Here is a 15,188-nt window from a genome sequence, read left to right on the forward strand (position 1 = left end):
AGGCCTAAACTGTTTACAGGTGAAGAAAATTTCAGCAGTTTGATGTACATAACAGCAGGAAACAGCACCTGCAACCATTTAGTGGGAATATATTATCTACAAAAGTGTGGTTTTAATATACAGTAATGGATTAGCGTCAGTATCTCATAGCATAGTGTAAATAAAAATGCTAACGCCAGGATGAATGCTGTTTCTGAAATTGCTGACATTTGGAAAACGACTATTTGACACTTGAACCCCTGGGTTGGTTTTACAATGTATATGAGATGCCCAGAGCTAAACTGTATTTGCTGTCATGTAACCAAGATTAAAACAAATTCTGCAGAAATTATATTTGAATTAAAACTAAAAATATTCTTCTGCTGCAGAATCCAAGTGGCTCACATGTAAATTACCTGCTTTAAAACAAAATCAAGTATTAACTATCTGCAATTTGCAAGGAAGGATGTTATGACCAGACATTAGGTATATTTTGCAGAAGTAGACCCTTGACCTTTGGGCTCTTCTGTCACTTACCAGATGGGTTGGGATCTAACATTGATAGCAATGGAACTGGGCCAATAAGGAATAAAAAACTAGTGATTACAGCAAGATATACGTATGATTGACCCATACTAGCAGAAAGCACTCATAACTAACAGAATAACAATCTTCAGCATCCAGCTGGAGCACAAGTAGGCATATTTAAGTGTTTTTTTCAGTGGTTTCTTTTAATCCTTTTTCTCTAAAGGCTACACAAGACAATCACGTGTTTGAAATTAAATGACTTTTAATTATAATTGTTTTACTGATAGAGATATACTCTCTCACTTGGCTAATTCTTTAGAATTTTTTCATTCATTATTTTATTACTATTGGTCCCTTAAGATTGTCATATTGAATTTTCCTTCTCTCTGAAGTAATGAATAATGTAATTAAATCTTGGTTAAAGGTAGTTCACAGCCAAATGGTGCTCATTTCTTCCAAGCATCTGGTTGCCAATTCAACTTTTAGTTTGCTGGCTTTAATAATTCTTTGACCCTGATCAAAGAACTTTTTAATAGAGCTCTTAGTGGCTATTTACATGAGAAGATAAGAAATGGAGAACAAAACTGCAGAAAGAGCCAATCAGGCACTAAAATTCTGATGGCTTTTACCACATCTTACCCTCCTCTCCTTCAGAATAATTACAAGGATACAGGATTGAAAACAGGTGGAGTTAACTAAAAAAGTCTGTTCATTGCCCCAGAGGGACTACAAATTACAGTAACATTAGATCCTGTCCTACTTACTCCCATGGAATTTAGTGGTAGTTTCAAGTAAAGCAGAAGTCAGCCCTACCTGGCATATATATTAATGAAGTTAGAATGTGAATACCTAAATTTAGTGACAGCCAGTTATGCAGATGCTGAAGAACAATTACCACATGAGAGCTGAACTTTTGTCATGCTGTGCTTGTAACTCTTTCAGGTGCCATGCCATCTAATTCACATTACATCTTGTACAAAAACACATCTGGAGAATAGCAGAAGGAACTAGAAGGGACACAGATTGCCCCATAACACAGGGGATGCAAGAAGAGGTGTGGTAAGAGCTGCAGTGGGGAAAGAACTGATCTCCAGTCAACCTCAGAGAGAGAGAAATAGGCTTGTGAGAGCTCTCTTGGAGGCTATCAAGGAGAACCACTGTCTTAAACAGAGCCTGTGTCTAAAGGAGTCTGAGATGAATGAAGATTTCAGTAAGGTCAGTGCTTTGGGGGTGAGGGACAAAATCTAAAATGTCCTTTCATAGTGAGGATTAAATTAAAATGAAACAAGAAAATGATGCAGAAATATGGACGTCAGGCTCACTGTTGACATTTGAGTCAATGTCCCAAGCCAAAACATGTAAGAGTCAGCATTATTGTGCATTTCTGACTTTATAACTGAATTTATAAGATATAGATATCAGCTTCTTGAATTACAGAGTCTGAAAAAATGCATCAAAATTAGCAAAAATCTTAATCTTTCTATTGATGAACACCTCAGAAATTGTCTGTCTTAACAGCAAATTTTCAAATAGCATGCAGTAAACAAACTCAGATATACATATTGATCAATAAGATGGAAGGTAATCAGTGTTATTTTAAAAGTGAGCAACCCTTTGGACTAAGTAAAACAGCCATCCTAATGAAAAAAAAAAATAGTACAAGATCACAGCCTGACAGGTAAGGTTTTTGACTCTCCATAATTGAAAGCATTTCTGAAAAGCTTAGATAAATATTTTTTAGGACTACATAGTACAGCTGATTTCATTTTGGGCCCATGGCAGAAATTAGACCTATGATTTTGTGACTCAAGACTGTATTCAAATTAAGGTGCAGAAGTGGTTTCCAGCCTTTGAGGAGTTACAGCACTGTCAATGGGACACTTGCCACAAGCCCACAACTATCTATCTGATAGGATTAGCTAAATAGCAAATCATGCTGTGTGCCTCTGGCATCTGGCACTGTCTTACAATGGCACCATACCAACACTTTATTACATTTCTTTACAGGCACAGAAAACTGCACTCTGTGTATACATTATACTCTTTCAATACTTCTTACTTACTCTGTCCACTTACAAGCATGTTTATCCTTCTAATAACTTCAGCATTTTGGTAAGGACTCAACTGTCATTAAATAGTAAAGACTAGAAGTATTGCTCTATTGGTATAGAAACAGCCTACATTATTTGAAAAAACCCCAAACCAACAAACAAAAAAAACCTAACAAAAACAACCCCCAAACAGATAATTAAAGTAATATAGAAAAGAGTCTATAGCATCTGATGGCTTCTAGCAGCTTTTGGCACAAATCAGAACCAAGTACGGACAATGAAACACCTGAAAACCTTTTGAAGAGAGAGGGATAAGATAAAAATAGCACTATGTAAGACCTTGTTCAGCATTCACAACTAATGCATGGGATTATTTCATTCCCTATTTTACCTATTTGTTTTCTTGAAATTATAAATTAAAACTCTCTTTTGTCTACCATGTCTGATCATTTCAGATAAAAGATACCAAGTCACAATCAAGTAAATATTACCCTTACAATCTTCATATATATCCACTTTCATACAACCAGATCAACACACCTTGGATTGCTCAAAATTATCTGATTTTAGTCACTGACTAGACACATCATCAACTTCTAGGACATATGTCAAATGGAAATCATCTTTTGAACTCCTGAGAAAAAAATTAGTCCACTATAACAGGACACAATTTTCAACCCGGAGACCTCTCCTTTTTCCAAACTCCACAAGGTACAAAAGGAGTTATCACCCTAGTTTTGTATCAGTGCCGTTACAACTTTAGGTTGAATGGCCTACTAAGAAATGAGAACAAGAAAATTAAGCTTAGACCTCTTTATTTAATCCATAATTTTCCTTCTGAAAACCTTCCCCAACAACAGCTTTCTTTTCTTGATAAGACTAAGACTGTCTTATATATCATGTATGGATTTCTGTACCACAGGATAAAGCAGAACTTCCTTTCATAGTAAGGATTAAATTAAAATGGAACATGAAAACAATGCAGAATTATGGATGTCAGGCTCACTGTTGACATTTGAGTCAATGTCCCAATCCAAAACAGCTAGCCTTATCCCAATTTACAGTGATAAAGTCTTTATGTATCACACACATGTATTGCAATGACCTGAAGCAGTTATGTTTTCAAAGAACATTAAGAAAAATATGACACCTCCTGGTGCAACTATTGCCTCTATTTTATTAAGACTAATGAGAACAAATTCTACCCAATCCTAGACCAAGGGGAAAATTCAGTTAGCTTGACAACTGAATGACAATGATATAATTACCAAACCATACAGCTTCCAAAAGTTCACAATCCCTTTCATGCAATAAAGGAAATTATTTTTAGTTCAGTGCACAATATGGTCTCAAATAGCATCGTAAGAAAGTGACCTTATAAAACAAATAATTAATATAAAAATGACCCGAAGAAAAAAATTTCTCAGTATATCTCAGCATTGTTTCTAGCTTTCTTGTAATGGTTGATAACCATCTATCCTTTTAGTTCCGTGCTTTTACTCTAGTAATCAGGGGCAGGAGGGAAACGAAGCATCTTTTACATTCTTTTCTAATACACATGGTATGAAATGCTCAGGAGTGCAGAGACTGAGGTCCTAATGGGGTTTTTCTAACATTCTTACACACTGTCTCTCACAAGACTAAACTTGAGATGACAAATGGTGGTTTCTCTACCTCACTGATAATTAGATTCCGCTTATCTATTCAGGGCCTGAAAATACTTCTTTGACACACCCCCTTAATATTTTTGAACAATTAATATTTTTGAATTATTGCAAACAGCAAGGCAAAGGCAAACGTATGAGCAAGATTTGACTAATTCACAGAAAGAGTGGTCAGACAGTGGAATAGGCTGCTCAAGGAGGTGGTGGAGTCACCATCCCTGGATGTGTTTAAGGGTTGTTTAGATGAGATGCTGGGGGATATGGTGTAGTGGAGAACTTTGTAGAGTAGGGCTGATGGTTGGACTCGATGTTCCCAAGTGTCTTTTCCAACCTGAATGATTCTGTGATTCTGTAATTCAAAGTCAAAATAACAATAAAATGGTAGTTTGGAAATAACTCCATCTGAAAGGACAGCAGCTTTCTAGCCCTAGACAAAGTCCTTTGCAGATCAGTTTTACCCAAAACAAATATCCCCCATGTTCCCTGACTATTTGGAGAATATTTCCTAGGAGGTTTCAAAAGCAGGAGATTCTCCATATTTTTTCAAGTTTCAAAGACCAACTTTTTTTTTTTTCCCTAATTACACAGTATTCTGTTATGTTCCCTTCCTGCTTTCACCAAGAACATAAAATAACACATAGCTTGGGGAATTGGATGTATCCATTAGACAGGTAATTAGACCAAAAAAGATAGTGTATAAAAGAAACTGAATGTGCAGATAATTGAAGTCACTGGGGTTTTGGTGCTAGGACACAAGAACTGATGGCAGAAAATCATGCTGAGTAGAGCCAAGTCTAAAGGCATTAAAGGCAGCAATTGTACCCACAGAAATTTCTCCTGAACCAGGAAAACGCTAGATTAACTAATTCTATGGGAAATAACACAACCCTTTCCATCCAGCTGAAAAAAAGACAAGGAAGATCTGAAGTAAAATAATTATTCTCAGTCCCAGTTACTAACTGATTTTGTACCTCAAGACTGCTTGACCAACATGCGTTATGCTTTTTTGTTCTAGATCATTACGATGAAGAATGGCAGAGTTTCTCTCCCTCAAGATCCATGCAGAAGAAAAAGTGGCAGAATTAAATTTCCTATCTTTCTTTTCTTTGGATTTATTACTTATAAACAAGATGGATTCCAAATTTCATACAGGATTTTTTATTTTTTTGAATAGATTAAGATTTATTTTTTTTAATGAAAACATGTTTCTGAATATGTATTTAATTATATCCATCTACTGAGAAATGGTACATTCAAGAGAATGAAGAACAGTTTATAAATTTTCAAGTATAGGAGAAGTACAGAAAACAAGAGAAAATACATAATTTTTCAATCTGGAATTTGGCTAGTACACTCAGCCCTGATCCTTCTCAAAAGCATACACATGGTGGGAAGAGGAGGGCATACTGTATTACAAGTGGTCGATTTCACTTGGCAATTCACATAACTCTAAAGTAAACCATATGCCTTTTAAAATTGGTGCTCCAGGCATCTATAATTTTTGACTTAAATATGCAAAAACATATCTTCCATGAGAGAACTAATAGCTGGATTTGGAAACTTGCATATATAGGTATGTATGTAAAATTTTTGTTTGGGAAATAGTAGGGAAATTACACTGAGGAGTTTGATTTATATTTCCATTTGCTGACAGCCTTTGCAGAATGATACAATGCCTTATTCTATGAGCCTCATTCTCATTATAATATCACACTTGGGAGTTGAATGTTTTAATCATTAGAGAGGATGTGGCAATTCAAGTGGTCATAATGAGATTAATAAAGCAAGAAGGTCCTTCAGATAGAACCTTATGTCACATTAGGCCTTATTAGAAGAAGAAAATATCTTGCAGAAAATATCTTGCTGCTGTACAGCATATTCTGAAGGGATTGTCAATAACTGTCACATGGTTGTGCATTAATTGTGATTCACTGCTTTAAGAAATTCATTTTTCATCTAGGAAACCAGAACCCTGGAACTGATTTCATTTAGGATGCTGCAAATTCATACCACCCTAAAGCAAATTTCAGGATGCCAGAAGTTTCAGGAAGGCTCCTCTAATTAAGGTGTTGAGTACTTGGGGAGAACGAAGTTGGCCACTCCTGACCTAATGGTATAACATGTTTTGCTGATCTGCAAACAGATAATATATTCCTCAACTGATACCAGTTCCTGAAGCTATAAAATCAGCTTTCTCCTCCACTGGGAAAAACGCTATCCTCACATTAATTAATCCCTCTAAAAGACACTCCCTGAATGCCAGGGCCTCAGTTAGCATATTTTTCATACAATCACAAGCCCATGAGTAAAAATATTTTTAAATTTCACTAGATTTATAGCTAGATGGTAATACATTTGTTTGACTTTAACATAGATGCTAACATTTAAATGGCAACTGAGTGAATCTCTTCACAAACCAAACCCTCTCCTACACCACATCTTCTGATTAAATACATGATAATATTTAACAGTTTACCTTGGTGCTTAGAGCGGCAGGCAGTGCAGTGTGTCAGGGCCACAAGTGCCCACGCTCCCAGGGCCCTGCGACAGCTGCCAGCTCCCTCAGGGGTGGGGAGGGCAGGCCCAGAGATGGTGACCAGCTCCAGCCACCATCCCAGGTCACAAGGCAGCAGTGAGAGGAGGTCTGAGGCCAAGCTGGGAAGCCACTCTGTGAGCCAGGGTTCACCTGCAGTGTGATGACTGCTGGGCAGGTCCATGAAGACAAGGTCAAGCTGGGAAGCCATCCCAGGGTGGGGTCCAGGCCCTGGTGCTGGAGGTCCAGAGCTCAACTAAGGGGCTCTGGGCAGGCAGGGGCTGGATGCCTCAGGTGAGGCTCCTCAGGGCCATTAAGGCCTATTATTAGTGCCCTTAAAACCCTGACAGATCCATCCTAACAACACATTCTCTTTCATTTTGCAAAAAAATAAGAAGGAGAGGTGAGAACTGGAAGAAAACTCGTACATAAAAATGCAATTTATGAGGGGAGACAGAAAGGTAAATCTCAATTTCATCTCCTTGTTCCAAGCTATGCATTATAGTGGAGCAGAGCACGTGCAGAACAGCTGTCAGCCAGTCACAGACAAAAGGAAAGGACATGCCTGACTAGCATGATGGATTGGGACAAAAAAAGATTTCCCATAAAAGAAATATATATCCACATACTAATGGATGTCTCAGAATCACAGCAGTGCAAAGAAAGGTGGCATCCTTCATTTTCTTGCAGATCTGACCTATCAGTGAGGGAGACTTCCAAATATTCAAGTCTCACCTTAAAAACAGAAATTAAGCATGAAGATATTAAAAGTTATTCCCTCCTTCTTTCAGCATTAGACACTGTGCAAAGTTATTAAGTATACCTATTTGAGAAAGACTCGCTTTAAACACATGCTTAAATATTATCCTGAAATTTCACTTGAGACTTCTGTCATATTTGAACACAAATCCACCTAATAAAACAGAAGTTATCAGACCAGAGCACCCTAATAACGCAGACTCAAACATTTCAATGCCGTCTTCAAACAGTAAATCAATTCTTGCGCTGACCTTGTGAATTATTTTGTTTTCCTTTATTCTGAATTTTGATGCTAGAACAAAAGTAGATGTTTCCACTGTCACCTGTCACAATCATCCTTTAAATGGCTGAAACGTAGCAGTAGTAGACAAGATATTTGTACTAAGGAATGCATGTTCAGGTAAGAGAAAAACTGCTATCTAAGGAAGAACACCAAGCGATAAACCTGGCCATTTCTTACCAAGATAAATTTTCATCAGTTAGAAACTAGAGAGAAGCATCTGTCCACAGCAGCACAGAATGGCAATTAAGAATATAATATGTACCTTGCATGCCATTAAAGCCTGAGGCACTTCTGTTGAGAGCATTCTGTAAGCCATAAGAACCCCTATGTGCATATTTAACTCATCAGGGAATTGTATATCGAAGAAGTTATTTAAAGTTAATCCCCCATAAACCAGAATGGCACAAAATTCAATTCCAAGAGTTAGTGAGTTTTCAATTGTCATGGTTTAAGCGCAGCCAGCAACTAAGACTCACACAGCTGCTCACTCACTCCCCGCCCCCCCCCCCCTAGTGGGACAGGTGAGAGAATAAAAAGAGTAAAAGTGAAAAAACTTGTGGGCTGAGATCAAGACAGTTTAATAGGTAAAGCAAAAGTTATACACAGAAGAAAACCAAAGCAAGGAATTAATTCACAACTATACAGGCTTGGGGAGGAGTGGCTGCAGAGCTGCCAGTCAGAGAAGGACCTGGGGTGTTGATTGACAGCCGGCTGAACAGGAGCCAGCAGAGTGCCCAGGTGGCCAAGAAGGCCAATGGCATCCTGGCTTGTGTCAGCAATAGTGTGGCCAGCAGGGACAGGGAAGGGATCTTACCCCTGTACTCGGCACTGGTGAGGCCGCACCTCGATTCCTGGGTTCAGTTTTGGGCCCCTCACTACAAAAAGGACATTGAATGACTCGAGCGTGTCCAGAGAAGGGCAACGGAGCTGGTGCAGGGTCTGGAGCACAGGTCGTACGGGGAGCGGCTGAAGGAACTGGGGGTGTTTAGTCTGGAGAAGAGGAGGCTGAGGGGAGACCTCATCGCCCTCTACAGCTACCTGAAAGAAGGGTGCAGAGAGCTGGGGATGAGTCTCTTTAACCTAGTAGTAAGCGACAGGACAAGAGATAATGGCCTCATGTTGTGCCAGGGAAAGTTTAGACTAGATGTCAGGAAGCATTTCTTTACAGAATGGGTTGTTAGGTGTTGGAATGGGCTGCCCAGGGAGGTGGTGGAGTCCCCATCCCTGGAGGTGTTTAAGAGTCGGGTCAACTTGGCACTTAAGGACATGGTGTAGTTGGGAACTGTCAGTGCTAGGTTAATAGTTGGACAGATGATCTTCAACGTCCTTCCCAACCTAGCTGGTTCTGTGATTCTGTGACTTCCCATTGGCAGGCAGATGCTCAGCCATCTCCAGGAAAGCCAGGCTCCATCACACATAATGGTTATTTGGGAAGACAAATAACATCACTCCAAAAGTTCCCTCCTTCCTTCTTCTTTCCTCAACTTTATATGTGGATCATGATGTCATATGGTGTGGGATATCCCTGGGGTCAGCTGTCCTGGTGTGTCCCCTCCCAAATCTTTGTTCACCCCCAACCCATGTGGGGTGAGAAGCAGAAAAGGGCTCGATTCTGTGCAAGCACTGCTCAGCAGTAAGGGAAACATCCTTGTATTATCAACACTGTTTGCAGAACCAATCTAAAACACAGCCCCATACTAGCTACTATGAAGAACATTAACTCTATCCCTGCCAAAAGCAGCACATCAGTGTATACAGAAGATAAAGGATTACTTTGGCTACAATCTGTCATCCTAACAAAACTTTTCCCCTTCCTAAAATCCAAGGTAGTATTTTTAACCTCCCAATCTATGCTGCAAGTATTTCCTATCAGTTTAGGGCAATAGTTAGAGATTAAAAAAAAAAAAAAAAAAAAGTAATTTCATCAAGGCATGTCTACAATACCACAAGATTACAACCAGAGCTTTTGAGGAGCTATCTAAACCACACTTAATCAGGCTTCTTCAAATTCTGCTAGAAGGATAACGCAGAGCACCATACAGACTAACCACCCCAGTGTTCAATCAGGTGAGTCACCAGTACGCTGAGGTCTTTGCCAGGATGAATATGATGTTTACAGGATGGGGCAAGGGCAGGGAAGGAGCGGGGGGGGTGTCTCTCCTGGGAAGGGACCTGGGCAAGGAAGTCTTGGTTATGCTTACATTAGTTTTTACACATTCTCACCACTTCCTGCTTCCTTCCCACTAGATGCCAAGCAAGTGCCCATGTGGCTTTCCCAGCCTTAGATGACACCAGGCTGTGGGTTGTCACCCACTGACCCCCTGAGCTGTGATGCCAGCCATTTCCCAGATCTGCCAGTCCCAAAGCTGAAGCTACAGCCAGGGAGATCACAGGCACATGGCTGTTGGACATGGGTAAACAAGTCCCAACCAGTTCTGGAAAACACAAACTCACCGAGCTCTTGGTGCTCTGCTCTGCCAGGACTATGGCCTTCTACTGGCAACAGCAAAAATACTGAGCTTCTAATCTAGTGTTGACTCATGACAACCTGTATAGGTCTGAGTGAGGCTCATGTTTCCTTGTCACTGTGCATGGTCATTAATTCACTAGGTAAGTGATTGATTTTTAAAGCCAATGCAATTTTCATAATTAGCAAGAACACTATGATAGAACTTGCAACCACAGGTTGTAATGTTAAGGTCAAAATTCCTGCAGTTGTTGCAAACTGCAGTGTTACTTTTACGGGTGCAGTATAACTAAAGTCAAATCTTTTAACAGAAGCACCTATTATGAGGCAGGTAATAACAAGGCAGTTTATAACAATTTCTAAGCACTGAGTAAATATACAAACATAATTAGTTTCCACATATATGATTATAGTTTGATTAGAAAACATAAATTCATTCATCATATTTGGCCAAATTTTGATCTAAAAAATTGCCTGAAGTTTGAAAACAAATACCTTCACATATCCCATGCACACATTAAGCTGTGTTTGTTGTCAGCTTCTCTAAAGACAGCTTCATTTGGCAGGTAGCTCATTCTTATAGATACATATATCAGAAACACTATTACACTTTTGAAAATTACCAAATCAGAGCCTTTGTAATAAAAAGAACTGTTTCTATCTAATTCAAAAGTGATTAAATACCATACGCATATGTATTCTTTTGATATTTCCATAACAGTGAATTTCTACATCATTTCACAGAATCACGGAATCGTCTAGGTTGGAGAAGATCTTGAAGATCATCCAGTCCAACTATTAACCTAGCACTGACAGTTCCCAACTACACCATGTCCTTCAGCACAAGTTGACCCGACTCTTAAACACCTCCAGGGATGGGGACTACACCACCTCCCTGGGCAGCCCATTCCAACGCCTAACAACACGTTCTGTAAAGAAATGTTTCCTGATATCTAGTCTAAACTTTCCCTGGCACAACATGAGGCCATTATCTCTTGTCCTGTCGCTTACTACTAGGTTAAAGAGACTCATCCCCAGCTCTCTGCAACCTCCTTTCAGGTGGCTGTAGAGGGCGATGAGGTCTCCCCTCAGCCTCCTCTTCTCCAGACTAAACACCCCCAGTTCCCTCAGCCGCTCCCCGTACGACCTGTGCTCCAGACCCTGCACCAGCTTCGTTGCCCTTCTCTGGACACGCTCGAGTCATTCAATGTCCTTTTTGTAGTGAGGGGCCCAAAACTGAACCCAGGAATCGAGGTGCGGCCTCACCAGTGCCGAGTACAGGGGTCAGATCCCTTCCCTGTCCCTGCTGGCCAGGCTATTGCTGACACAAGCCAGGATGCCATTGGCCTTGGCCCCCTGGGCACACTGCTGGCTCCTTTCAGCTGGTTGTCAGTCAACACCCCCAGGTCCCTCTCTGACTGGCAGCTCTCCAGCCACTCCTCCCCAAGCCTGTAGGGCTGCTGGGGGTTGTTGTGGCCCAAGGGCAGCCCCCGGCATTTGGCCTTATTGAAACTCCTCCAGTTGGCCTCAGCCCATGGCTCCAGCCTGTCCAGGTCTCTCTGCAGAGCCTCCCTGCCCTCGAGCAGATCAACACTCCCACCCAACTTGGTATCATCTGTAAATTTACTGAGGGTGCACTCGATCCCCTCATCTATATCATCAGTAAAGATGTTAAATAGGAGTGGCTCCAAAACCCACCTCTGGGGTTAAACCACTTGTGACTGGCTACCAACTGGATTTAACTCCATTCACCTCAACTCTTTGGGCCTGGCCATCCAGCCACATTTGTTAATCACTGTATGTTTTAAAATATCCCCAGGACAGCACAAGTCTTCGTGTTACAGAGCTACACTTTCTAGTACAATTTCCTTTGTTTAAAAAACACAACACTTGCAAACAGCAAACTTTTTAAAAAAATACTTGATCAATTCAACTTTTCTTCTTACAGCTCTGAAAATATTGTCTTATAAACACAATAAATTTCATCCATATATAGATAATATATTAGATGTTACCAAAATAGGCGTTCTTTATTGGTAATCTACTAATTCTGATCATTATTAGTAGGAGGAACATCTATCCTCACCCAAGTGAAGAATGTTGCTGTTGTTTATAGACACACCTGAAACTTGATCTCTTTTTCCTTATTACTTAATTTCCTATCCCTATTTTAATCTGATTTTCATTTTGCCATGACAATTGACCTGGAAGAACCCTTACAGGTTTATTTTTTTCAAATATGCATATTAGCTAAAAAAACAAAATGAAAACCAGCTAACACAACATTAAGCAATATATAATTCCAGCCAAATGGTTGGAATGGAGTACTTGTCTTCTAAGATATCAATGGAGGAGAAAAATAGTTAAGACTTAATCAACCCTACCTTAGTTATCTGACATAAAGCATCTCCCGTCATAAGATTTTCTGATGATATTAAGGCTATTTAGTATGTTTGTTTCTGAAATGCCTATTACAAAGTGCATTCTTGTTACTTAATAAAGTTTGCTCAATATTCTTAAAAACTGTTAATTGGTCTTTTATTCTTTTTTTGTAAATGTTTGGTTCCATCTCTCTTTTATAACAAAGTTCATTTTAACATTGATAGTAATGATACTTGTACATAGATTTCACTACTCCTTTTCCTTCCTTCTCATTTACACTTCAAAGAAACCATTTTTAACACATTAATTGAAAATTTATTATAGGGTTAACTTCTGACTTTTGGTGTTAACTCCATCCCAGTCCAGTTAGAACTACTTACATTCTGAGAGCAGTACACATTGCTCTATTTAAAAATGTGCTTTTTCCCCCCTTCTCCTTTTTGATATCTTTTTACCTTCTGCTCTTCTCTCAGAATGATCCCTACTTATTGTATCTATGCTGCCAGTTCTACCAGCAATTGGTATCACTGCTCAGTCTATTTTAGTTTAACCAGGCAGTTAATGTCAGTATTTCTCACATCCTGTGCGTTCAGATGATGCAGCAGGACATTGAACATTGGCAGTCACAGCTCTCAGTACCTTTGGTTGCACATTTCACCATCTTTCCCCTTCTTTCATTGCTCCACCTTTTATTTTTACAGTAGCAATGAGCATTAAAGGTTTTGCTTTAAAAATATCCAACGTTTCATTAACAGGATCGCAAGGTCATATAACTTTTTTACTCTTCTGAGAAAGGGTTGTCATTTAGGTCAAAGCATCCACTGTGAGGCTCATCCCCTTGATAAGAGACTGCTTTAGAAATGGCCATTGTCACACCTTGCTTTGTTCCTGGTGCTCCTTCAAATCCTTCAACTTCAGCCTTACAGACTCAATTGTTGAATCTTTCTCTTTCAGGGTATTTCTTGCGTTCTCATTACTTTACATAAAAACCTGCCTAGAATTAAAAAAAAAAAAAAAAAAAAAAAAAAAAAAAAAAAAACAAAAAACCCCCAACCAAACACAACAACAAAAAAACTCCACCAAAAACCAGTAGTCAGAGAAGAGAGTTTTCCCAGTGGCTTCCACAAATTTAGTAAGAAAGGTCAATCCAGTGCAGGTTTTCTCTCCTTGGCAGTGCAGTATGGGGTTTTAAACCATCAAAAGCCTTCTTAGCCTCTGTAGATTTAAAATGGCAAGAAGTTAGAGGGGACAGGCATAACAGAGTGACAATATTCACATCATGCAATGACAGGCACCAATAGAAGTTTCTGAATGGTAGAAAGTGCTGCAAGAAAGGGAGACTCAATTGGAAAAGAACTTTTTCCAAGATTCAGCAAAGATTAGTGATAGAGAGAAATCTCACATTACATCATTGCAGCTAATATGGATGTCCCAGATTATCCACAAATTGTGTAAACCAGGACAAGGACATCTAAAAGAAGTTGGAGGGTGGGGGACAGCAAGAAACCACATATTAACTTCTACAAATGTCTCCCGATTCTTTGAACAGGCTTTTCTGTAAGCAAAACTAGAAAGGGACTAAAAGTAACACAAAACTTGTGTGCTGTACAATGCAGTTACCTAATATATGCAGAATCAAAAAATGATTGTATCTGTTTAATTCAACTATATTTTAGCCATCCTATTCTGTTTTCTCCTGCCACATCTTGCCAGCCCCTCTCTCTTGAAAAATTTTTCTGAAAAAATAGAATCCTCTGACAGTAATGTAAGTAAAAATAAAGATCATGACCCATGGTGGTCTGGTTAAAATTACAGAATTCCTTTTCTATCCTTTACTTCATGATCCTACTTAATCCACTAAAATAAAATTTAAAAAACTTGATAGATTTAGCTACTTGTATATGTGAGTCTTGCAAAATTAGCAAAATATCAAATTATCTGTGATATTATTAAGCAAAAGAAGAACAGCTGAAAAGCAGAAATAAACTTTGAAAGATTGACATTAAATATAATTTTGTAAGTACTTTACTAGTCTACTAAGCCTTTTGGTTTACAAAACTACAGTTTAAAAAAATCTGACAAATTTTTCTTATCTTATTTCTTGGGATGAAATAACTACAATATTTTGAGAAGTCTGCATCCACTTTTGAATATGGAAAAGATCCATTATAGATAAAATATGTTGAACAAAGACATCTCAGGCAAGACCCTCTTCATTTTATTTTTTTTTTTTTAACCAAAAAAAGATAATTAGTAAGGAAAAACAGCTACTAGCATACACAGCTATTGCTTCCCTGCCATAATGTGAATACATTTGGGTTTTATTAGCAAGGGTAAATGAGTATAATTTGACACTTATACTTCTTTGTCTTCAATAATATTAACAGCAACAAAACTTAAAAAGGCTTTAAAAAATGCTAAATTTGGAGTTTGAGCACAGAAGCAAAACTGAACAAACAATTTAACTTATTTCATTTTACCAACAGAGTTTAATGGCTCTAATAATATTGCCAGTAATGCACATGCTTATAATAACCAGAAC

At 38.8% G+C, this 15,188-nt stretch overlaps 1 long non-coding RNA gene across 1 annotated transcript; it reads right to left on the reverse strand.

Moving 5' to 3' along the window:
- Nucleotides 1-344: 344 nt before the first annotated feature.
- Nucleotides 345-9,147, reverse strand: LOC113483165. The gene is made up of 3 exons (XR_003398970.1): nt 9,064-9,147; nt 7,832-7,837; nt 345-356 (listed from the first exon to the last, which is right to left on the reverse strand). It is a non-coding gene; the product is annotated as an uncharacterized LOC113483165 (long non-coding RNA).
- Between the last annotated feature and the right edge of the window lie 6,041 nt (nt 9,148-15,188).

The sequence above is a fragment of the Athene cunicularia genome (assembly GCF_003259725.1).
Source record: "Athene cunicularia isolate RWA chromosome 8 unlocalized genomic scaffold, athCun1 chr8_part1, whole genome shotgun sequence".
NCBI lineage: Eukaryota > Metazoa > Chordata > Aves > Strigiformes > Strigidae > Athene > Athene cunicularia.